Below are 25,094 nucleotides of genomic sequence, written 5' to 3' on the forward strand. Positions count from 1 at the left end.
ATTATTTCCCATTTAAGAAAAACCAACCCCCCAACCCTACTTTTGTTTGTCAGCTGCATGACTGGCCCGAACAAAGCCTCTCTGGCATGGAGACCTGGGCCAAAGTGCAGTGAAGCGGAATAAAATCACGTTTTAGATTGTTTCTTGAGCTTGTTCACCACTATCTGTAGACCTGGCTGTGAAAGTCGAGTCTGGTTGTTGACCTGGCTGCTGAACAACAGCTTTAGCAAGTGGGTCTGGCCTCTGCAGTTGCTTGTTCTGTCTCCTTTCCTCTCCACACCCTCTTTGAAAGCCCCTTGTTAAGCCCAGCTCTTTGTTCTGCTGGGTACTCAGGGCATTGCATTGATAATGTAGCCTGGACAGTGTGGTGTGACTGCTCACTGTAGTTATCCTAGCTCCCCAGTCTGGAAAACTGGGATGGTAGTACATCCTTCCTTCCACCCTTTGTGTGTCTTATTTATTTAAACTGTAAACTTTTTTAAATGGAGACTTTCTATTTCTATGCCTTACACAATGCTGTAGATATGCTGGCAAGAATCTTGTAGAATAAATGCAACTTGAAAATGCTTTAATAGGAGGTTGTCAAGTGGAAGGAGTTTGGTTATCTCTCACTCCTATATTACCTGGTTAATTGCTTTCTTTACTGCACCACTCCATATTATCCCTCAATATGTAGGTTACACCCACGAGCTGACGGGTGACCTACGCCTTCGTTTGCTTCACCTTTGAATTTGTCCTCCTGTCATATAAGATCCATGTGCAATTTAGATGCCCCAAGCAATTGAGAAGGTGGGGGTGATGGTGGTGTCAGCAGGAGATTGCAACACCCTGAAAGCATCTCGGAGATGATAAACCCCTTATTCTTTCAGATTTCATCACGGAGCAGGCAGGTGAGCAACCCACGTGGCAATAAGAGTGGAAAGGAGGGTTTGACCGTCACAACAAAACCGGTCTCTTCTGCAGATGGGGAGTTCAGCAGGGTTTCAGCAGGCAATCATTTGCTCTCAGTTTCTTTGAACTGAGAGCTGTAAGAAAGTAGAAGAGTGCTGACATACAGGGTTACTGGGACATGGGTTTAGAGGTCAGCATACACAATCTCATTCACAGAGACTGAAGCCTGTGGATCTTCATTCAGTTAAGGCTTCTCTTGCATGCAGGTGCCAGGATGGGCCTGAAGACGGAGCCCCTACAGTCTTTAGCATAAAAAAGAAACAGTGAGAAAAGCCTAATGTTTTCTACAAACTTGGCAGCTTTGCACACTGTGCGCAGGCCCTGAAGAAGATAGTGCAAGAAGCTATGTTATCTGTAGAACACTTCTTTCCCTTTGCCTACCAGATCTTAGGACAACATCCCCTGCCTTTCAAACCTAAATGTCACTGTAAACATGGTGTAACTAAATTCCAGCTTCTCAACCGGCAGATATGAAGCAATGAACCAGAGTGACCAGCTCTATTGCTTTCTGACACTTTAAAAAATAAGTATTTTAAAGGAAGCAGGTGACAGCAAGTGGTGTTTATTGAAATAGGAACTTTTCAGAGCTCTTCTAACCTGGGGTATAAAATGAGTGGGGAGCAAAGTTGCCATTGCAGGTCATAGTAGGGATTTTCAGTACAGTGATGGCTGATGTGAAGCATAAGGCCACCTAAAGGCAGAGCTGAAAGAGGAAGAGCACCTACCACATGACCTGTTAAAACCTTCTAAGAAGAAACACTGCCAACGTGAAGTCATTACAGAGCATTCCTTCAGAGGGAGTCATATGATGAATACAGTGCAACTATAAAATGATTTAATGTTGTATTGCATTTTGAGTAGGTTACAGCCAGGGAAAGAGCCTACTGAGTCATTTGTTGAGCTGTGTGCGCCTGTTGGTTTGGTTTCCTAAATTTCTCTTTGTACCTTAGTTTACAGTTGGAGTGCACTGGCTTTTGTACCAAAAAACCTCCATGTTCATAATGTTTAAAGCCTTTGTCAAAATGGAGTTCAGTTCCTGTCTCAGACCTCTGAGTACTGTTTTGTAAAAATGCCTTTGAGGAAAATAAAATGTCAGCTGTGTGTGATATAAACCTTCATTCCTCTTAAAAGAGGGTTTCATGATCATTTCACTTCAGGTCTTAGCTGGTGGATTAAGCAAATGAAATACCTTTGCAAGGTATGAGGAAAGTAAAACAAGGATCTGTTCTTACACTGTTACTTGTATAGGAAATCAGTTCTGATACACACTTGTAAAAAAGAATACTTGGTGGGCAAATGTATTACATTGTGCTCTGTTTGCCCGCATACCAGGAGATATTTTAGTGAAGCTGTGGAATATGAAATCAATGTGATGAAGGAAAATAAAGAGAAGGCCTCAGCCGAGAGATTGTCTTGACTCTCAGGAGCAAGTATATCTCCCACCTCAGAGGAAGTAAATACCTTATTGTGCTTGTGGTTGGAGGTATATTATAGTTTGCTGTTACTGAATATGGATTGCCTATAGGAAGTTTGGAGAAGGATTATAGCTCAGTGAACTACTTGGAAATCAAAAGAAACTTTAATAGATTATGAGATAGTGATTAGATGAATTATCCCTTTCTAGCTTGTTTCCTTAAGGGATCAAGGTTTACATGGTTATAGTGTGTCTACCTCTATTTCTGATAGAGCTGTAGAGATCTCAAGGATATTAAATAACTGGGAGTAAGTGTTGCAATGGCTACAGAGAAAAGTTGCAGCCACAAGTTCATTCCCTGTAGAGACAAAAGGCTTGCTGTGGCTGAAGAAGTCCAGGTGCCGACAGCTACATGCTTGCAGCTTGGTGTGCTACAGGTTTCAGGATCCACCAGGAGTCTGCAAAATCTGGAGGAGTGTGTTTTTGCTAGGGCTTTGTTGGCACAACAGCTTGTTGCTTTTGTAGCGTGGTTCACTACTTAACCCTTGTGGTGTTTTAAAAACTTGCTGTGAGCAATTTGCCTTGCTATTTGGCAGAAATAGATACAGATAAAAGGCTGCTCCTTACTCTGGGTGCTTCTGAGCGTTTCAGTGTGCTTAGACCTTACTAAGCTTGGATTAGACCTTACTAAGTTTTGGATGAAGAAACTGCTGTGCTACTATGATTAATACTGACACTCAATACTGTGGGCTGTTGTAGACTGGCCACATTAAAACCACCAATGTATACTGCACTCAGGCCTCGAGAAGTGCAGCTGGACTTGTTTCTGCTGGATGGGAATCTCTGACTTCAGCTGGAGAAACAACTGCACTTCTCAACACCTTTAACTCTGGATCCATCTCTAGAAAGATCTGTTTTGGTTGGAGAGGCCCAACTGTGTGTGCGTTGGTGTTGATTGTCGGGGTTGTGATTAATTTTGGGCATTGTTATACTGGCAGTAACAATGAGGGCATTGTCACCACTAACATTTTCACTTTCCTGTGTTGTTGCAGTGCTTGTTTAATTATTTTTGCAAGAGCAGTAGGTTATGGGAACCTTTTCATGTGCAAACCGCATTGAAGGCAGGAATCTCCTGTTCAGAGTTGCGTATTTTTGTTGTTCCCATAGCAAAGGTAATGATGAAAACTTTTTAAATTGGTTCATTGGCTTTGGCAATTGGTATCTACTGAAGATCTCTTATACTTCTCAGAATCACTTCCCCAAGTGGAGGCAGTACTACTGTTTGGTTTTTGTTTGTATTATGTGTTTGCTGGAAGGAGAGTGCTATTGTGTATTTTTGAGGGTGATTACAAACATAAAATAGATTCTCTTGAGAACGTTTTGTCAACTCTCATCACAATTGGTAATTGTTTCATGTTGTGTAAGACTCTGCATGCTGTGCTTCTTTTTTGGCAGTATGTGTGTGTGAACCTAAAACTTGATTTCCACCTCCAGCATTTTATCACTGATGTTTTAAAAGTGAATCCTGGAACAAAGCATAAAACCTCTCTGAACTCATGTGTTGCTGGATGATGACTGTTTACTGAATTAAGGCAAATTTTTTCAGTCATTTGGGAAATCAAGTTTGCTGAATTTTAATGGATGTATTCTCCAATTAGGACCTGCGTGAGGTAGCTTTCAAAAATTAAAAAAAAACCAACCAAACCCAACTCCCAAAACAATTACTTTTGACGTTGAAGCAGACTAAAATAGTATAGTTGTGTGCAAGGTGGGTGTCATCCTTTTGCACCAAGTGTATTTTCATAGGTCATTCCAAAATGCCAAGGGAAAAGGAATCCATAATCCTCACATATCCTATTAGCAGAGAGCCTTGAGGTAGAGGTGGGCAAAATGTGTGGAAAAAATGAGGCTTCTGCCAAACGTTTTCTTTGTAGGTCACTTATTGTAGTTGCAATTACAGGGAGCATAAGAGCAAGTGATCTATTAGCAAAGCCATGAAAATAAACCATTTGCCACTTCTAACACGTGTTGGACCAAAATATGCCTCAAATTTTAAAAATAAGTGAAAACTTGGCGAAAAATAAGACCCAGTTTTATCTGCATTTCATCAGGTACATGGCGTCCTGGAACGCAGCCCACTGGCAAAAGCATGGGGAGTGTTATCCTTTGCAGCACTGGGAATGTTCTCTGCTGAATTTGGCGCCAATGACCGAGCTTTGCTTGTTAGCTGAAGTTCACACAGACTCCTTGCCAGGCCTGCCCAGAATGCTGTCTCCTCTGACTTCCTGTGGTCTTGCATAATATTTCCTTGCTTCTTGTATAACTGCGGCTCATTCTGGTCACTGCCCGGTTTATACGGTCGACTTTTAAAAAGGCCAGTCCTGCAAACGTGCGGCCAAGCCATGTCAGTGGCAGGAGGCGCCCCGGTGGTGACGCCAATGGAAGCACCCTTCCACAGGGAAACCACCGGCAGCGGGGGCGTGTGTCACTGCCGACATGTCTGAAGGCAATAAAGTTGGCTGCTGCAGCCTCGTGACGAGATAAGCGCGAGGCACGACTTCAGATTGAGTGCACCTTTGAAATACGTGCCGCTGTGGCTCTGATTTCTCTAACTAATATAGGCGTTTGTTAAGGGTGCGGAGGCAGCACGCCATGAAACCGCTCTGAAGTTCTTGTTATTGCTAATAGTCCCTCTGTTAAAAGTCCTTACATTTGCCTTGAAAACATGCTCTGGGTATTCCGGAGTGTTAAAGACAATGATAGAAATTTCAGGAAGGAGTTTCAGAAAACAGTATTTTCATGCTGATGGTTTTTAATGCTTCCACACAAGTTGTTTCTGCAATTGTCTGTGGTTAAAATATGCATTAGTTTTGCATTACTGTTGAAGCAAGTGTATTTAATGTTTACTATCTACTAGCCTAGATTATTTGTATGTGTTTTGAAAGTGTATTTCATAGCAGCTTGTGCCATGTCACTGCATTTATGCTGATTTTCTAAATATTTGTGTTTGCACATGTAGCTATATGTAGAACACTCTGTGTACTTACAGAGCTTTGTCAGTTAACTCATTTTCAGAAAGATGTTTGTCTAACTTGACACTACTTTCTACAGAGTTTAAACACAGTTTTCAAACTGTTACTCATGTTCTTTGGCAAACCTGTTCCTGGCATGGCTTTGAAAAGCTGAAGAGTAGAGGTGACAAAATGGTCACTTTAGTATGTTTGTAAACTTACTCAATAGACTGTACTGATTCTTTTCTGTTCTAGTTCCCAGGTCATGTGTGATCTTCCAGTTAAATACTATCTGCTTTGAAGAAACAGAAGAATCATTTTATGAAAAAGCATTCAAATTGACTTAGTCATCACAGTTGTGTGAGATTGTGTTTAAATTGTCTCATACTATGATATTTTCCATGAATCCAGGTTGTCCAGTTGTCAGAGAAAACCTCATGCTGCCTACACATGACTTCTTGCAACGCTCTCTTTTAATCTGATTAATTTACCGGAAAATGATCTTTTACTGGTTAATGTGTGTTATGAGACAGCTTTTATGGTCACTTCAAGGCTGTCGTCTGGTTTGTTACCTTGTATTCTTAGGATCAACATTTTAATGGCTGCAGTCCAGCTAATACCATACTTGGAGAATTGTCACAGTAATAGAGTGGTGATACTGCTGACATCCAGGAAATAATTTCATAGTATTGGGAATACGAGCACTTCTTGGGGACGTGTATAACATATATGCATTTTTGACAGATGAATGCAAAGCCAGAAATCCTAGTATGGCCTGACCAAACAGCTTTAGCAACATGGTTGCCAAATAAAGCAGGATAACCTCAACATGTTTTGACCAATGATGGAGAAAAAAGCAAGACGCTTGCTCCACAGTGATGGAGTTTAGAGTCCTGGATAAACCAACCAAATATGAATTGTATGGTAGAAGTAGACTGATGCTGGGATTGGCCCTAAGATTAGGGAAGACATATAAGAATTGCAAAAGGTCTTGGGCTGAGCACTGTTCAAACAGCTGGAGAACACATTTCATTGTCAATAAAGGTGGACTTTCTCTCCAAATGGAAGCAGTTAGAGAGATATTTTAGGATGTGACAGTCCATTTCTTTTAATAAGTGTATGTTCCTCCTGTGTACATAATTTTAAGTGATTTCAAAAAAATTGTTTTGCCTTACAAAGTCAGAGCTAGAAATCTACTTTGCATATAGAGTAACAAAATTTAGTAACTCTTGTTCAAAAAAGATGGGCTGAGCCTTAGTCCTTCTTTCAGCAGTGTTAAAAAGGCACACGTGCTTTCTGAATCCAAGTGTAGCCAAGTGTTGGAGAGATTCACGGTCACACGGGCATAGTTGCTTTTCCTTGTTCTTTGATGAGTCAGAAATGTGCACATGGGCACTGCAGAAGGTTTGAGGGTTTAATCCTCAGCTGTGCAGGCAGACAGATACCCGCTGCATTCAGTGGGAGTTTGTCCCAGTAAACAGCTCGGGCTTGTTCACTTGTATGCATGCCTAAGTGTGGGTCTCGGTCAAGTAAACACGCGCGTACTGTACGCGTTAATCTGCTCTCAGGGCCGGGAACACCCTGTGTCCCTCGCGTCACCGGGGACACAGCCACACCTGCAGCTTCATGCGGGCTTGTGTTAAGGACACCGATGGCCCATCCAGTGTGTGTCCTGCTGCAGGAGAGGAGTGATAGGGATCTCTGGGGGTACAGCAGCCTCCGTCACTCGGCTTTTGGCGCACGGAGATACTGCTCTCCTTTGAAGGATGTGTTAGGGCAGATACACGCTTCCAAAATGCCTGTGCTCACAGATAAAGCAGAAGGGAGCAGCTCGCCTAGCACCGAGTATTTTCAGCCTGCTTGCCTGCTCCTTCCTGAAGCTGAAGAGCTTTGCTTGGTGTTTCTCAGGCTGAACTTTTACAGGAGCAGGAGTAAACTACTCATCTAGGGGAAGAGTCTGTATAAAGGCTAACTGGGAGCAGCAGAAATGCAGCTGTGCTCACAGTGCCAAAGAGCATTAGAGTGTTTCTCGTGAGCTGTGTGCTGCAGCTGGCTAAGTGACAACACCTGTGAACCTCTTTCACAGGCAGTGTGCAGGGGGGAATGAGAGACTTCTCATATGGGTACTGCTGTGGAGAGAGAGGTGCTGATATTTATTTTAGCTTATTCTTATAATTTTAAGTTTTTTTATGGCATTTGCCCAGAGTAAGTAGTCTGTCAGTGGGGAAAGCCAACCTTGTGACATTACAGCAGAACACACTGCGTCTCATGCAGTGTAACTTATATGCTGTCATTAGGGTCCTGTGCACATGATGGAATGCTGTAGGTGTGTAACAGCAATTTTAATGCATACTATAAAATCCAATCTCATTAAATACTGAGGACCTCAGGAGTTTTAGAAGAGCTTCTCCTACTGCCTGATGTAGTAATTCAGTATACTTAGCCTCTTAGAAGATAGGTCTAATAACAATTAGCACATTTGTATGTTTAAGTGTGCTTAAAAAGCTTACATGGATGTGGTTTGAAAAAGTGAAATGAAAGAACAGTAAAATTAACATTAAAATCTAGCATATTGTATGGTGAGGAAGTATAGTCTTAGCAATGCTCACAAAAAAATAGAGATCTGAAAAGGTTTCTGGTTGACAGATCTGTCAAAACAAGCAGAAGTGAATAGTAAATGTTAACTGTTGCTTGAGATGTATTGGGGTTTTTGTTTGAGTTTTTCAAAGCATTAGGGATGTGGTGCTATGCAATAAAAATTATTACCTTTTCAAAATGTTAACACAGAAGTCCCAGAAAGAACTATAACATCTTACACAGTGTTCACACTTCAGTTTCTCTAAATAGGAAAGGAAAAAAAACAGATTTTTTTTGATTGCTTTAGTAAGTATGGGAAAATTTTTGAAAGAAGAGCTTAATGAAAAGGGAGCTTTAAGAGAGGGCAAGAGGCACTTTCCTTTTGCTGTTACTAGAGCCCCTGTAGGCTTGGTGGGGTTGTGTTTTTGGGTGGAGGTGGCAGCACCGATGCTGCCTGGGCGCTGGGGCAGCCGAGGGGCTGTGCCCTTCCTGCGGAGGGAGCTCTGTTCAGCAGCATGGCTTTCTCCTCAGGAGACTGCTCTAGGCTGCCCGCCCAAAGGGAGGGCTGTCAGGAGAGGGCCAGGAGCTGTGAAGGCTGATGAGCAGTTCTTGTCTCTTGAGAGTCGTGCTGGCTTACCACAGCAGGCAGTTTCAAGGGTTCTGCTGAGGCTTGGGCGTGTGCTGCACTCCAGTCATCCGAAGCACCCGTAGCCTCTGCTGGAGGTTTGACTGATCAGACTTCCTTGGGGTCCGTGCTCCGGGGAAGGCTGAGAGGCACAGAGGCTGGGAGAACATTTTGGAGAAGCATCTCTGCTTTCTGTGTCCTCCTTGAAGTGGCTGCTGATTGAAGTGGGCTGATGGGAAGATGCTGGGCTACATCAGCCTTTCACCTTGCCTGCCAGGGACATTGCTGTGTATTCCTCTGTAGGAAAGGGTACACCAAGAGGACTGAAAGGGTTGATGAAGGGGAAAACCAGATTTACTTTCATTCTATCCAAATCAACAAGAAAACTCCCTCCCACTGATTTCAGTAGCCATACATGCTTTTTGACCAGACATCTCATGGTTGTATATCTAATATGCTAATATGTGTATGAACCAACTTTTAGGCTGATGTTTAATAGATAAGGGCTCTTACAAAATTCTGGTTTGCCTTTTCCCCCCAGGAAAACAAACATTTGATACTAGCAACCATAATTATTGCATACCAATTATTCAGGCTTTTCACCAAATTACATGTGGTTGTTTCCACAGCAAAACACATTTTTACATACCCATAGTACAACACTAACCTTGGCCTAACTCCGGGGGATTACAGAGATAAGATACCAACTGTGGTTAGCATCATCTTCTGATAAACTGTAGCATCAGTAGGGTGCAGAGTTATAGCCTTGAAGGCAGAGAAAATGGTATTTAGGGCTCTTTGGAAATCTTGGTTTAGGGATTGCATAAGAATGATAAACAGATTTCTTCAAGGTTTTATGGGGACACCATTGTTAACTTTTGCAATAATTATTGAACTGCTTTCTTGCTGCTTGAGAACTGGTACTCTCATTTGTTTGTCACTTCAATCATTGGAGTGAAGCACTAGGTAACAAATTGCAGCATGGGGAAGTACTAAGGTTGTCTATTTCAAGCAACATTTGAATACTGAAAACATAGGTAAAATGAAAGGCGAAGGTTAATGATTTAATAACAAGGTCCACAGGACCGTGCCTTATGTCTAGAAGGCAGTAATTTGCATTTGTTTCCTGTAGGGTGACTTTACTGAGGAACCGAAGGCACTTAGCATATGTAGATGCTGAAACTCTTCTATGCATCTATTACTATTTAAAAGGTACAAAGTCTGTGGTGGAGACTTCAGAGATGTCAAAGGAGAAGGAGTGAGGCACTGACAGACAGGAGGGTGCTGGTGTAGGCAAGGAGTGACAGAGAGGAGATGGTTATGTGCCCTCCAAAAAGCTGGGGGGACACCAGGATGGTTAATGAAGGCAAATAGGCTTTGTTTAGGGGAGGGATGTTTATGTGCTTGATAGAATTGCATATACAGCAAGTCGCCTTAAATACATTTAGTGGTTACTACTACTTGTATACAAAACAAAACTATAATTACAAAGCTGTTCTTGTTTTTGAAATGTCATGTGCCAAACAAGTTGCAGATATTTGTAGGGCATGGTAATGTCAAAGATCACCTGAGTGTGAAAAAGATAGGTTTATGGGTAGCAGCTGTACTCACAAACCAGCTAAAGCTAAATTCTCATTTGTGTCATGTTGTGATAACTCAACTTTCCCCAAGTATTTGACGCTGGCTTCTGCAGAACCTGCAGCAGATGTGGTGGGCGGTGGGTGGCTGTAGACAGGGCATCTGGTGGAGCAAGAGACTGGCGGCCTCAGGCTCTCCAACACTTCTCTGATGCTGGTCAGCCTGTGCAGTACCTGCAACAGCATAATTAATGTCCCTTTGTTCTTCCCCCGTGCTGTATGAACAGCTTGGAGCAGAAATCTCCTTATGTTGAGCTTGCTGATGATGACAATATCTTGTGAAACTCAGTACTTTCTCTTTGCCTTTTTGATCATGCTGATAGCTTCTTCTGGAACCACCTCCATTATATTTACTCTTTTACTTTTTAAAAATGTTTCAAACAGTTCAAAGAAAAGTATTTTGTTGGGGTTTTGTTTGGGTTTTTTGGTTTTAATTTTATTTTATTGGTTGACTGGAGGCAGTAGTAGAAGAGTGAGTCCTGAGCGCAGTTGGAATGGCAGGTTCCTAGACAGTTCAGCACACACATCCAGCAGCCTTCCCTCTCCTACTGATTTCCCTGATGTTGTTTGAAGATAAATTATAGACATGAAATAGGGTACAGGTCAGATGCCTAGCACGAGAGCCAAGGGCTTCAGCTCTGGCCAAGTGGCCAAGCTCCTGCCAGGCGTCCTCCAGGTTCGCTGCAGGGTATTGAACTCTCTGCTCCAGTCCAGCTTGTAGAGCTCACAATCTCAAATTACTCAAAATTGTTCACTGGATCTCTGCTCAAAACAAAACAAAAACAAAATGAGCACCCCCAAGTCCTTTTGTAAAGCTTAATAATAGTTCACAAATAATCATAAGACATTAGGGAAAAAATACACTATTTATAGCAAAATGCGTACAATGTCTGCAGTAAGGGATTGGTTTTGTCATCCCTTCACAGCATGTTTTAAAGAGTGTAAGAGCACTAACTGGTGCAGACATGGGTACTAGGACTAGCTGAAAATGTGGCCATTTTGTGCCTTTGCCTGCCCTGCCTATGCCTGTTCAGTACTTATGGGATGTCACTGGCCACAGCACTTTTGCTGTTATATATAAACTAAATTTAAGGAACTTCTAGTGTTGTGCGCAGTGAACCTCTGGGAAAGCTTCGACCTTTGACCTCTGTAGTGGGTTATGACAGGGAAGAATCGTAAGAGCTTGATTTAGACTCATCTCTGGAAAGCTGGTTAAAAATATTTAACTACCATGTTCTTCCTCCTCCCCCAACTCAGTAAAGGTCCTCTTAAAATACATACTCTGACACTTCATTTTTGTAATTTCTTTGGGAGCCCTGTAGGGAAGGCTGCTTGTAAGGAAATGATTAAATTATATTCATGTTTGTGCTTTAAAATTGCTTTGGTGGTAGTCCAAGAAGTATTTTCTTGCTCTTCTAAATTTCCATGTCCTTTAATATTAATCTATTTTCATCAAAGTGACCTGCCCCAGCAGTTACATTTGTTTGTAATTGGACATGTAATGTTTGCTGAAGAGACAGTAAAACTAAATTAAGTTTATCTGAGACTTTAAAAAATCTTATTCTGAGAAAAATGGGGAATTTATTAGAAAATATAAAGACATTTGACAGTATTGGGGTAACATGTCATAAGCCTGAATAGTCAATAAAGAAATTATGGTAGCAGAACTCATTCATTTTGCTTCTACAAAGTAGAATATTCTTTCTTTGAAATACTTTGTTACCAGCTTTCAATTTTGTATTATATGTTAATAAATTTTATGCTTGGGTTATGGCAGCAATTTCAGACTAACAACTGGTAATGGCATTATTTATTGCCTTTGAGAAAGAGCCCTTTTATGTGGGTTGTATATCAAAAATTAGAACTATCCCAAATATCTAAAATTAAAGCACATATTTAATGGTATCACAAGTAGTCTTCAGACCAAGCCAGAATATCTGGCTGTCAGTTCAGACTTTGAAATTCTGGTTTTCTAATATGGCTTTTTTGTTAAGTCCAAGTGAAAGGCTATTTCATAAAAGAACAGAAGTGACTATATTATTTAGTTAGAATGGTTATTACTAATGACTAATTACTTGCACTTTTAGAGCAGTCAATAATATTTTGTTGTTTTTCTTGCAAAATTCTTTGTAATCAAAGCCATTAAACTATCCCCATTTAAATGGGGAGCCCGCTGTTTGCCCAGAACAGCTGGCTTGCTACATTAGCGTCTATAAATAAGTTTATTATTTTAGATGAAAGTTATAAAGCAATCTGTTTACCTCTACTGAAGTAAGTAGAATAGCTGAAAACATTGGTAAAAAATGGATGAAGAGGAGCACTGGAAAAAAATAAAGTCCTCCAAGGGTTCTTTATGCTTATTTATTATTTTAATCAAGCACAACTTCTCTGTGGTTTTGTGGCTTTAAGAAAACTGGAAGGAGGGTAAGTGCTATTTCACTCTTCAGTTGACCGAAATGTAGTATTTTCCTTGTTTAAAATATTGATTCTCCTTGATTGTCCTGAGATGTTTTTGGAAGCGCATAGAATACTGAATGGAGAAAAAATATGAAATATGAAAAAATACCGAAATTTGCATTAACTGTGTGGGGAGAATAAAAGCATTAGGATGAAATCTGTTCTCCTTTAGAAACACATATTGGTTAGAAACAGAGACCTCAGTGCTACATATGCTGAAAATGTCTAAGAGCTTTAATTTACCTTCGTCTGTCAATGTTAATGGACAGAGCAAGTGCTGGAGCTGTTGTAAAACAAATCTGTTTTTCTTTTGTCTGCTGTGCCAGATAATGAAATAAAAGCTAAATTATCACTGATAAAAGTAATTTGCAGAAAAGCATTGATAAAAATATAACAACAGAGCTTGCCATTAGCAGTTTAAATGGATAATGTTTACTTGTAACCTACTTCTGTCCTCTGGTTTTTATTGTCTTCTCCCCCCTTTCCTAGCAAGGAAGGGCCTTTTCAGTAGAGGCTTCAGGCAATAAAATTATGGGTATACTAAATCCTGGCATTGGTTTCTGAGGCATAGCTCCTACTTTTTCCTCTTCTTTTTCTGTGCTACACTATTGCCAAGTCAAAGTTTGTGAACAGTTTGAGGTGCAATTATCAGTATTATTTTATCCATCCCACCTTGAGGAATGTGTCTGCTAATGATGAAAACTGAGAAAATTACTTCTGTCATTGCAGCACTGGTAGCTCCTACCATGAGTTACACAAAGCAGTTACTGTGAAGGTCTTCATTCTTGATGTTCAGGTGTGAGACACATACTTGCCTTTCTGTCTCTCTGTATGTCTGTGTCTTTTTCTTTTTTTTTTTTTAAATTTAACATTTTAAGCTGGAGAAGTTTGGAGTTTCCCAGTTGCTCACAAAAATTCAGGAATGGGAAGGCAAAGACTTCTGAGCCCCCTTCTGAGTTTGTGTGTACATGGTGATTCTACTGTGTAGATATATGAATGTGCACACACATCTACAAACATTTAAATTTTACCATTTTCTTGTAAACCAGACTTACCTCTCATCATTTTTAAATGCTTGGACTTCTTATTACATTGGCAATGGGTAGCCAGTGTCCAGGGTAAAACATTAGCCACAGGGTATGCGAAGGATGTTTAGTGTCTTGCAAAAGCTGGACATGCTCACTGGTACATTTGTAGTTTGTAAAAGTATTTATTTAAAGACATTGAGTTCTGAGTGACCAAATAGGGAACCACTGCTAAACTTTAGCTGCAGTACTTAAAGTATTTTATAGTTGCAGCCTGGACACTGCTGTACAGTGCTTGCCAGTTTGCAAATGTCAAGGACAGTTACCCTCTCACATGCCTAAATTACTTGCTCCTGCCCATCCTTCAAAATACCTGCCCTTTCTCCAGCTCCTTCTCCTTCTCCAGCTATTGCTGCCAATTTCTGTCTCACTGTGTGGCTGCAAGGACTGTAATCCTTGGGAAGGCTAGGTCTTGTTGGTCCACACAATCTGTAAAGTATGTGAACTTTCTCCTTACCCTAAAAACTTAGACAATGGCACCTTAAAAGGTGGGGAAAGTCTTTTCCTGTGTGTGGCTGTGCAGATTATTAGCTAGAGTGCATAAGTCTTGCTGGTCTTGGTCAGAAAATTCCTTACAGGCTCAGGCTAATACAATGTGCAAAGGTACTATTGTCTTAATATTTTATTATGCATTAATGTCTTGATATTTTCATGTGTAATGTAGAAGAAAATATCACACATATAAACTTTCTAAAGTACTTTTATCTGACAAAAACCTTTGTGTTGATCTTGTAAGCGATGTGGGTCTGTATTGTACTGTAGTCCTTAGCATTTATTGTGGCTGATGCTGTTTTTAGAAATCTGTAATGTTATAATACTTTGAACATTGCTTCTGTATTATGCCCATTCTGTGGGTAATCCTTTATTCCCACTGCAGCTTCAAAGTGTTTAGAAAAAAGGGTAGTGTGCTATTAAAAATGTGTTTATGGCAGAATAAGGAACTGAATTATTTTTTGTCAATACTGGTCAAATACATGAAAGTTGTCTTCAAAGGTGAACTTTCTGAGATAATATTTGGATAGCAATACAATGGAGTAATAACAATGCCATACTGTAAGAAACCCCAAATTCTAGTTGGCTGATATAAATGCAAATTTAGGGCAATAACCTGAAGGTATGGTAGCAGAGGTCTGTTTGCAGTGTAGAGCAACAGGCAGGCAGGATGTGATGCACAAGGTGATTCTGTTCATGGCATGTTAAACACAACTTCAATGAAGTTAAACTTTGAGTAACATCAAAGCTGCATTACCGTAGCTGGATAACAAAGCAGTGTAATGTGTTGGCACTGTGTTCACACCTGAGAGAGAACAATATTGAGTAGCAAAACTGAGGGAGTGTGAATGCCAGTGTAGATACAGGGAAAACTCTGCTGTTTGTCATATTTACTTACTTATTTGTGATCTTGTAGGTATGACTGGATGTTGAACAAAGCAGCTTCACTGCAGAAAATAGTCCCCAGTTCCCTGATGACAGAGTGAAATAGAGAGGTAGCTCCCAAAACTACTGAAATAGTAGCGTGAAAGGAAATAGGAAAACAACACCTCTAGTGAAAACTCAGTGTAAAATACAGATGGAGATGCAGAATTAAATCTGCAGGACAGCCAGTCTTAGACTAAGCTCTAGTTTGAACTTCCAATTCACCTTCAGGGAGGAGGACACAAGGGCTCAACTCCTGGCCTGTGATGTTAGTGCCAGAAGCACACTAGAAAATGACCCAATTTAGGTTGTTTAGGTGAGTACTTGGACCAGGGATAAAGCATGTAGGATCAGAGATATTTGGGCAGACAGCCATGAAAAGAAATTTACTCAGGCCAAATTGGAAAAGGCTTTTCAGTAAGTGAAATGGACTCTGCTTCACAAGACAGGTGCTCTCACTAGGGGAGCACTTACCTTTCTGAGGAGGGCTGGCAGGGACCTTGCAAGAACAAGGGGTAGCATGGGGCTCACTGAGCAGGTAGCCATGGGAACTTGCCATGGGTGAGGATACAGCAAGCCTGTGAGCAGAAACATGGGAAAGAATAATAGATCCTGACATAAGGTTTATTCTAGTTTTAGTTTTTTTGGGGTTGTAGGGTTGGTTTGGTATTTTTTTGAGGGCTGAGTTGTATCTGCACAGTTGTAGTCATGTTTATTTGTATGAAGGTACTGCTTAATAGAAGGTACATTTTCATCTTCCCTTTAAAGTTTTTATCCATTATCTTTTCCTCTTCTTTATTGGATGCCTGTGGGAATAAGAAGTGTATCTTTCTTGATGAAGCTACTGTGCAGGCTGAACCCTTTTGTTCTTAAAAAGTGTTGTTCATGGAGTTAAACAGAATTAATCTTTGTCCTCCTGACAGTTTTCAAAGCCTGGTTAATTAAGATGATCAGTGCTTGCATAACTAGGACTTAACAAAGTCCAGATGTTCCTGTATTTCAGGCACACCTGCACCTTTTCCCCTTTGTGAAGCAAGACACTTAGGGTGAAAAGTTCTTGACTCCTCTCTTTATCTAATTCTAGCTCTGCACTTGGAAATGTTTACCATATTCTTGAAGTCTTTCTACACTCATGGGATTTTTTTTTTTGGTTGTGTGCTTTCCCTTTCCTCTCCCTAAATCTGCTGACGGCACTCCCAAATCTTTATCCCATTTTCTGAATTGTGTTATCTACTTCCTCCAGAGATGGTTTGATAAAAATCTGGTTTCCAGTTCTCTCCATGTTTCAGGCTTCTGTGTGGAAGAGAACTTCATTTAATGAACCTCTGTTTGTGGTCTTTCTTGCTTTTTTATATGGTTTTCATTTCAGATGCTCCTCCAGATTTTATTTCTTTTTCTTTACTGAAATAGATTTGTATTGAGGCAATGGAAATGCTATATCACAGACTACTTGCAGATTTATTCTCTCATGGCCTCTGTGTGAAACTCCCATTGTTTTCTATAATAGATTTATAGGAAAAGTTACTTTTTTCCTTGTAGAGCCCTTTCTTGCTTAAACTTTTTCCAAAACTGTTTTTTTTACCTACTTTCTCTTTCAAACCTTTATCCCTCTTTCTTGGTAGCCAAGAGCTGATGTGGATATGTAGATGTTCCTTCCCATGCTGAACAGTCGCTGCCTCTTAATAGCTGATCTGGTGTAAGGAGTGTCACATGTCCCAGGAGAGTCTGAAAGAAAAGTATTTCCTGTTTATTGGCATTAAAACAACACAAGAAAACATAAAACTTACTTTGAAGAGTTGTGTTCCAATCTCCCATTGGTGCAAGTCAGGGTAACTCCATTTAAGTTAGTGTGATGAGAGAAGAATTGACCCCAGGACAGGTGTGATGTGATTCCTCCAAGAAACACTTGGGAGGGGAGACCTTGCCTTTGTAGGATCAGAGGCTAGTCCTTCATCCTGACCTCCTTTGTGTCCCCCGTGTGTCCTCTTCCTTTGTACCACAAGTATCATTGTTTGGATGGAGTTTCAGGTGTTTTTTGGTGTCCCTCCTCTCCTCGTGTCCCCTGTTTGTGCATGGGGACAGTGTCAGTATTGGATCCCTGCTCTGAGTGGCAGTCAGATGGGTCCGACATGGGACATGTCATGTCAAGTATGGTTTTTCCAGTTTTTTTGTTGCTGTTTTGTTTTTAATGCTAAAATGAGGAAGTGAGGAGTTTCATACTGCAAGATGATAATTTAAATAGCTGCAGCTCCCAAAAACATGTTTTAAGATTGGCTTTGCAAAGCTGTTTCAGTCAATTATACTTCAGAGGGTATTCTCTATGGCATTCCATCCTTCCCATGTAAACACCGGGGAGGGAGAGGTTGCAGAAACAGGCTTTGCAGCTGCTGCCTGTAGCCACTCTTTGGTTTTTACTGTCCAGAGCAATCTGTCTGTAGAAATGTTTGTGCCTGGCGCAGCGAGCGCTGACGGTGCGTGACAGTGACTACGAGTGACAACAGGGGCTCTGGGAGCACCTGAGGACTGACTTGCTGTGGCTGCAACCTGTGGAGGGCAGAAGGGGAAACAGCATTCACCAGAGGCAAACACTGGATTTTTTGGGAACTGGGGTGGGGAGTTTGCGTGTGTGTGTTTTTTTTCCTCCCGAAACCCTACAGCTTATCTTGCTTGTTTCTCTGTTTCTCCTCTCCCCTCTGGCCAAAATCGACTTTGTAATTCTTTGCTCTTTCCTGCTTGGCCTGATGTTTTCTCATGTTAAACGTTGGGTTTGAATTTGCACCTAGTTTCTGCACAGAACATAGGAGTGATGCAAGACCTGTTGGTTAGGAGGTTTTCACAGTATGAACAGAGACTGAAAGTGAAGTGATATTGGGTTGGTACACCAGTGTGCCCAAAATAACTTAAAGCCTTTAAAAATAGGCAGTAAGAAATTATAATGGAGGAAAAAGAAAATCTATACAAATATTTTGACAGTGAAGGTGACTGACCAGTAGAGCAAGTTTCTAAATGCTGCAGTGGGTTGGCTTTGGTTTTCCATCCTTGAAAGCTGCCTAAGTTGGTCGGACTGTTGTTTTAAAGAAATGCTCAGATTCAAATTGTATTAATTCAAGTGAATTGTGCAACCTCTGATCTACAGGTTAGACAAGTTGTTGGCATTCTTCATTTCTGGGCTGATGAGGTTTGACGCTGTCATTCATCCTTCTCCCAGAGCTGTTAGCAAGCTAGAGCTTCAGGGAAACAAATCTTCATTCAGATTTTTAATAAAACCTGCTGTAATCACAATGAATAAAATCCCTGTGTCTGCAGAGGCACAGACCTACGCCCTAACTCCCTTTGAGTAGGAGTTTAATTGAAAATACAGCAAATAGAGGAGAGCCTCTTTCTTCTTACATCCACTTCTTACATGGTGGATTGGTTTTGTTCACTGTGTTTTTTAAAAGGTTTTGCCAGGCTTTGTTGGTTAAAGCTAAAACAACCTGTTCTCACCTGTGGTAAACATTTATTGGTAGATAATGAAATTTTATTTAGTGTCAGTCATGAAAATCACCTGTTTGATTCTTAGTGATCTGAGAGATTGGTTTCCTCTTAAGTGGAGAAACTGTGGTTAAAATATTCATCCTCACGGGTTTGTTCTGGTAATGACTGTTGTCTTACAGTCCTTGAAGATTTTTCCCAATGTTTTCAAGTTTTCTTGAAAATCAACAGAAATTGAAGTCCATTATCTGTATGAGGAAATTATAAGAACAAGGGAGAAATGTTTATATAGATAATTTTTATATACAGTCATGAATAAAATGGCTTTTAAAAATTTTAAAATGTGTAATAAAATCAGTAGTAAGTTCATGAAGTGTATTTCTCCAAGGCTTGTTGCTTTATAAATGTGCTATTGACTAAAAAGTATGTTAATTCAAGTCATATTTGTACAACTTAGATTGTCTCTATTAGATGTTTACTATGCCTTGCTCTTTAATTATGACTTGTTTCCATATGCCTTAGTATAAATGTAAAATTCCATAGCCATTCCAGTAAAAGAGTTAAATATTTTTTCATGTTCTATATTCTGTATAAAGGACCTTTTTTTCCCCTCTCTGTGAAGGGGTAAATATATATTTTATAACTACCCTTGGCCACAGCAGCATGTTCTGTACAAAGGTAGCTAGCTGCACTGGCAGACACGCACAGTTCAAAAGAATACATTAGCACAAGAAGTGAGTTCCCTCTTGGATTCAGCTTCTATCAACATGCCTACGTGGTGCTCTCTGCACCTGCCTCAGGCCTCCCCTCCACTGCTGCTCGTGGTGGTACAGTTGTTTCTCAGCCTACCTCAGCTTCGGCCTCTGTACCATCCCAGCTGTGTTTTCTAACAACAAAACCATGATTTTTGGCAGTGAATGCAGCTTTTCTTTTTTTCTCTTAATTTGTTTTCCTTCTTTTTTTTTTTTTTTCTTTTTCTGAGAAAGCAGTTAAGTTTTGGAAAATTATGCAGTTAAGTTGATTAAGTTACATGATTTAAGGAAAGGATGAGAAGAATAAAAATTTTATTTTCCAAGAACCACTGTAAGAAGGCACAAAGTACGTTTACAAAACAGTGTTGGTAGTTACTGTGATGAGAGCACCCTCGCTCCTGGCTTGGGAGATGCCATCTGTTTTGTGTAACTCCTGTGGCCACTTCCATGTGTACTGATCCAGTTGCATGCATTTCAGCATGTGCATCTTGGACATTCTCATCAGAAATTTGGTTGCTGTATAGTTAGAATCAAAACAGTGAATATGGAGGTACCACACCCTGACAGATGCACAGTTCTGACAGATCTCCAGGACCTGCCTAGTTGTGGTGTGTTGTTAAGTAAGCTGACAATTGTGGATGGTATCATATGCAACAAAAAAGTCTTGTTTCTTTTCTGGAATAATTGAGTTCTTCCTATGTATGTTTTTCATAAACAGAATTTATTACAGCTGACTCCTGCCTCCTGCCCTCTTGGGGTGATGGTAGAGATGAGATTCCGGCCCAGTATATGCATATGCACCTTGTTGTACCTCGGAGCAAAAGCTCCAACAGGAAGAATGCCAACATACTGATATGTTAATTCATAGTCCTGAAGCAAAACCCAGAAAATAGAAAAGAAATGTGGTCATGTGAATTTACTTTTGTGTATACACAAAAGTAAACAAGTGTACACTGTTTTTTTGTATACACAAAAGTAACACATAATTTCTTCCTAGCTTTGCTGCTTCTCATGTTCATGATTTTTTTTTTCCTTTTCCCAGAGTAACCATTTTTTTATTGTAGCTACATGGAGGTTTAGGAGTTAGTAGACAGTAGGAACAGGGAAGCAATAAAGCAAGAAACACCCAAAGAGAAAGACTGCATCCAGTTATTTACTTTCTGTTACAATACAGACTGCCTTTTTATCAGCTCCCTTTGAAAGTTAGTGTTTAGTGAGTAATTCAGGGTGATGTGTCAGAGGAGCTAGCGGCCAATTCCCGACAGAACCAAGCCTTAATTTTTAAAATATTTTAAATACTGCAGTTGAGTGTTGAGGGGCCACAACTGTTTCCTCCTCAAGTACTGGAGTTTCGGTGTCCCTCCAGCTTCTGCCACAAGCATGGGTGTGGAGGAGCAGGTCAGCAGTGAGAAAACTCTGCGGGACTTTGCCAGGAGCTGAAGGTGTGTGTTTTGGGGTTACTGATTGCCCCCAGGTTACATCACTCCAGGCTCTGATTTTAGCTGTAAATTTAGAGGAATTGCCTAATTTGGCTGAAGTGACTGGTCAGTGACTGCTGCTTTCCTGGTCAGGTAGCTGATGTAGTCTGACCCTTTGGTGTCAATCCTTTTACCTTGTAGTAGGCAAAGAACAAAATTTATCCCAGCTCAAGCTATTAAATTTCAATTCTTATTGACTTAAACTAGTGGCAGACTTTTGAATACTAATGAGAACTCAAAATCACAGCATGCAACGTTATGACTGCTCCAGTTTAACCCAATGACTTAGTTAGGAGGAGAGAGACAATGAAAGAGCTACTGTATAAAATAACAGCCTTATGAAGAGAAAGCAGGGGCTGAGAATGAGCTGTGTCCCAGGATGTTTGTACAGACAAAACCCACACCCCAGAGGACAAAAAATGCAGCCTGGCCCTCAAAATCTGCACTTGATCATTGTTGCAGGAAGTGGAGGAAGCTGAGTTACAAGAAATGATCAAAATTTAGAGCATCTCTATTGTTACTTTTAGGAATTATTATTCCATGCTTGCCAAAGAAATGGCTGTTTAATCTGTCTTTTTGGATATCCATCATCTTACTATGGATGCCTACAAATTGCCAAGAGATAGAGAAGGAGAAATCATTAACTTCCATCATTACCAAGTGCACATTAACATGGTTAAAATCCAAAAAGTAAAGAAGGGTCGGCATTATTTAATATAGATTTTATTGCAAGATCTGTTTTCTTAACTTTAGTATTAGAAGATTTCACACTTCAGGAGGACAAAGCATGACTTATTAACAGACAATGCTGCAAAATAATTTTAGTGAGTGTTTTGAATGTTCTCTAAAGGAGACAAAACATTTTCTTTGAGAGTTGGCGTGTGGCCCTGCTGCAGAGCGTCAATCACAGAGATGCTCATGCTTGAAACAAGGTGACACAAAGTGGGGGAATTCCTGTTGTGGGTGCTCTGCTGCCTTTCTATACAGAAATTATGAGTAAGGGTGCTGTAGCGAGCATCATCAGAGAGCAGCCCAAAGCCTCAGGAGAAGGAGCTATTTTTGTGTTCCCAAAGCTGGGGCTTCATCTGCTCCATCTTTGCTCTGTTGGAAACCTCGCTGACTGTGATGGAGACAAGCCTCTGTGAGACTGGCTTCCAGTCTGCTGGTTTCAGAGACCCATTTAATTATGGATTATTTATTGCTTCTTTCTCTCTGGCTGCTGTTTTACCTGAAACATTTTATTAGTTCTAGCTGAAATTGGTAGGAAAAAAAAATCACAGCTGAAATGCATTGTAGTGGACTGTTTAGCAATTTTTTCAATTTTGTCAATATAGTTACTTTTCAATCCCTATAAATGCTTGCTATCATGCATTTGCTAGCCAATGCACTTTTAAATTTCAATTTTACTTTAAAAATTAGGATGTCTATTTGAGTCAGCTTACATAGAGAGCCTGGAGATACATAAGAGAAGACAGGTGGTATGGAGAGGTTATAGTGGATGGCCTTTTACGTGGCTCTTTTTTGTGAATATTTCTACATCTTTATGGCATGCTGGTTTCTTTTCAGGGTTTCAATACAACATATTGAAGGGTGGGCTGTTTATTTTCCCTGTGTTGTTTTTATGTACTGAAATACTGTAGTGAAAATAGATGGGTGGGGTGTAATGAATGTTTTCAAAGACCTTCCTTTGAAAGAGGCTTTTTTTCAGCCCTTGGTGGTCACCACCCATTTTCCTGTGCTGTGCAGGCTTCTCTCATTGTTCCTACCCACAAAGGCCCCTTGTGTGAACCTGTCAGCAAATGTGCCAGCACAAGGAGCTAAAATGTCATGAGATAGTGGTCCAAGCCTGCTGAAGACCCAGGGTTTGCCCCCACAAATGTTGGTGGGTATTGCCGAAGGGACAACACAGAATTAGATCATAAAACTTGGGATTTGTCAACAATGCTCTGTGTGACTCTCTGAAGTGTTTAGGGTTGAGTGGGTTTGGGGCTGAAGCGTAGGTACGCATACCACTGATAGCAAAGTCATGCCATGGCAATGTTTGTCCATTAGGCTTGAAATCAAGGTTAATTGAAAAATTGTCCCTGTTTACCTGCAGGTGTGCCATCTTGTTAAATAATGCCGGTTGTGGCTTGGTATGGGCCGGGGATGTGGTCAGTGCCCATGGGAAAATGAGGCTGGTTTGGAATTTAACTGTGGGGCCCACCTCCCTCAGCCCCCCACCCCCAGCCTGCAAACGAGCTTCATTCACCTTCAGCTTTAACCCGCTGGTGGAGAGATAAAGCACATCCTTTCATATGTGTTTTTTAGAGTAGGTAAATAGTTGGGTTATCTGAAAAAAGATCTTAGCAATACCTGCTGAGCCTTTGAGCAACAATGTGTATGGACCTCTAGATTAGCTGTCAAAATTGACTGATTACTACCAGTAATGCCTCAAGATAAGGATCTGTAATCTCTCAAACACAGATCATTGATAGCCATCTGGGGTTGTGCATTGTCATAACCAACCTTATCCCCACCACTGCAGTGCGATTCTAGGAGAGAAAAGCAGAGTAATACATTTATCACCCACCAAAAAAAAAAAAAAAGTTGGCTGGTTTAAAAGGAAGTTCAGTTTTGGCCAATGTTGAAACAGTAATTTCTGTTCTGTTGTTTAGAGTGTTTGGTGCTGGGTCTTCTTTAGTCTGCAGGTCATCTCTGAAGGTTGCCTTTTCTTGGCTGGTGTGAGAGTTGATTGCCACAGGGAAGGAATCCATGATCTTGATGCAGCAGAGCTGGGCAAAACCAGTCTGGGGAGAGAAGACCTGAGCTGAGATGAATGGCTGGCCCACTGAGATTTGACCATATGCTGTCCTCCTTGTTTCTCTCCAAATGCCCCTAATATTTGAGAAGATGATGTGTTTCACTGAACTGCTTTAAATGTGGGCTGCAGCAGCTTTACAAAGGTGACCCAGAGCTGCTTTGACCTTCTGTGAACAGCATTGGTGCTCTCTGAGCATGCAGTGACTTGGAGCAGGATACTGCACTTCCTGAAATCTAAGCCAAAGTCATCTAGCCCTAATACAGGCAAAAAGGCAGTGCCACTATCTGCTCTAATAGCTGATCAGCAGCCTGGCATCTTTGTGGCACGCTGTGGGCCTCAGGTGGTTCCATGGGGCTGTGCCTTGCCCTGGACAGAAAGCATTTGGCACATCCTCTGAGGTACCAGGCGTGTGCTGGCGTGGCAGCTGCGGGACAGGCTGGCACTCTCAGCATCGTAAAATAATCCAGAAAGAGATTAATGGCTGCCGAAATCCTAATACTTATCTTTCTGGTCAAGGTACTCATAAAACCAGAGGAAAAAAAGGAAGAACATAAATCCTTAGACATTGTTTTGCTTACTATGATTAAATTTATCAGACTCTGTTGACATATTTGAACTAAATGCTTTTAGAAATGTCAGTGCTCCTGCAGCCTCAGTGAGGTTTGCAACATTGAACTTCCAAAGTGCTACATAGTTGCAGTGATAACTTTAGTATTTACAGTGATACCTTAAATTGTACTTGCAAGTGTTTTTCTTCTAGTAGCTGCATTAAATGCAGTTAGTGGTATAAAAAAGATGCCAGTGCTATAAACATTTTACACTGTATAGATACAATACTTTTTGTCTTAGTACCACATTTTTTTCTCTTTTTTTTTTTTTTTCACAAGTCAGCGCCAAGAATGGTAATGAAAATAAATAAAACACAAACTCAATACATTTTAATTATTATTACTAAAGGTACAATCAGAGCTTTAGACATTAGAGAAGTTATAATCTTATGTCTACTTTTAAGGTTCATATAAATGTATCCGTAAAGAAAACCTATTCCTGGCTGTGTTACTGTTAGCTTGAGGGTCTTGGAGTGATATGGACTTAGTGAATCATAAATATGTTTGAAGGCATCAAAACTTTGGTATTCATTTAAGCCTCATCTCTTGATGGTGTAATTGTAGTAGCCAAATCCTCTATTGCTGTGCCAAACATCCTAATGAGAATGGAAATGAGTTCCTCACTCTTAATGCAGACTCTTCCCTCCTCTGTCCCTGAAACAGTCAGATTTCTCATTTTCCTATCATCTCACCTTTGGTTTTAAACTCTGGTGAAGGAATTACATCTATTGCTATGGCAGTAGGTGTTGAGCTTTGCTGAACTAGCAGGGATGTGTTATTTAATAAGTATGTACAGAAACACAAGA

General features: G+C 40.6%; 1 protein-coding gene and 1 long non-coding RNA gene across 3 annotated transcripts in view; one reads left to right on the top strand and one right to left on the bottom strand.

Annotated features, from left to right (window-relative positions):
- Positions 1-25,094, top strand: part of EPAS1 (endothelial PAS domain protein 1) — a 76,698-nt gene that overhangs the window by 10,066 nt on the left and 41,538 nt on the right. The gene's annotated exons all lie outside the window — the stretch shown is intronic.
- On the bottom strand, positions 9,091-19,110 carry LOC135297182 (uncharacterized). Its single transcript, XR_010359227.1, has 4 exons — positions 18,721-19,110; positions 16,760-16,898; positions 15,648-15,751; positions 9,091-10,977 (listed from the first exon to the last, which is right to left on the bottom strand). It is a non-coding gene; the product is annotated as an uncharacterized LOC135297182 (long non-coding RNA).

Source organism: Passer domesticus, chromosome 3 (assembly GCF_036417665.1).
Source record: "Passer domesticus isolate bPasDom1 chromosome 3, bPasDom1.hap1, whole genome shotgun sequence".
Taxonomy (NCBI): domain Eukaryota; kingdom Metazoa; phylum Chordata; class Aves; order Passeriformes; family Passeridae; genus Passer; species Passer domesticus.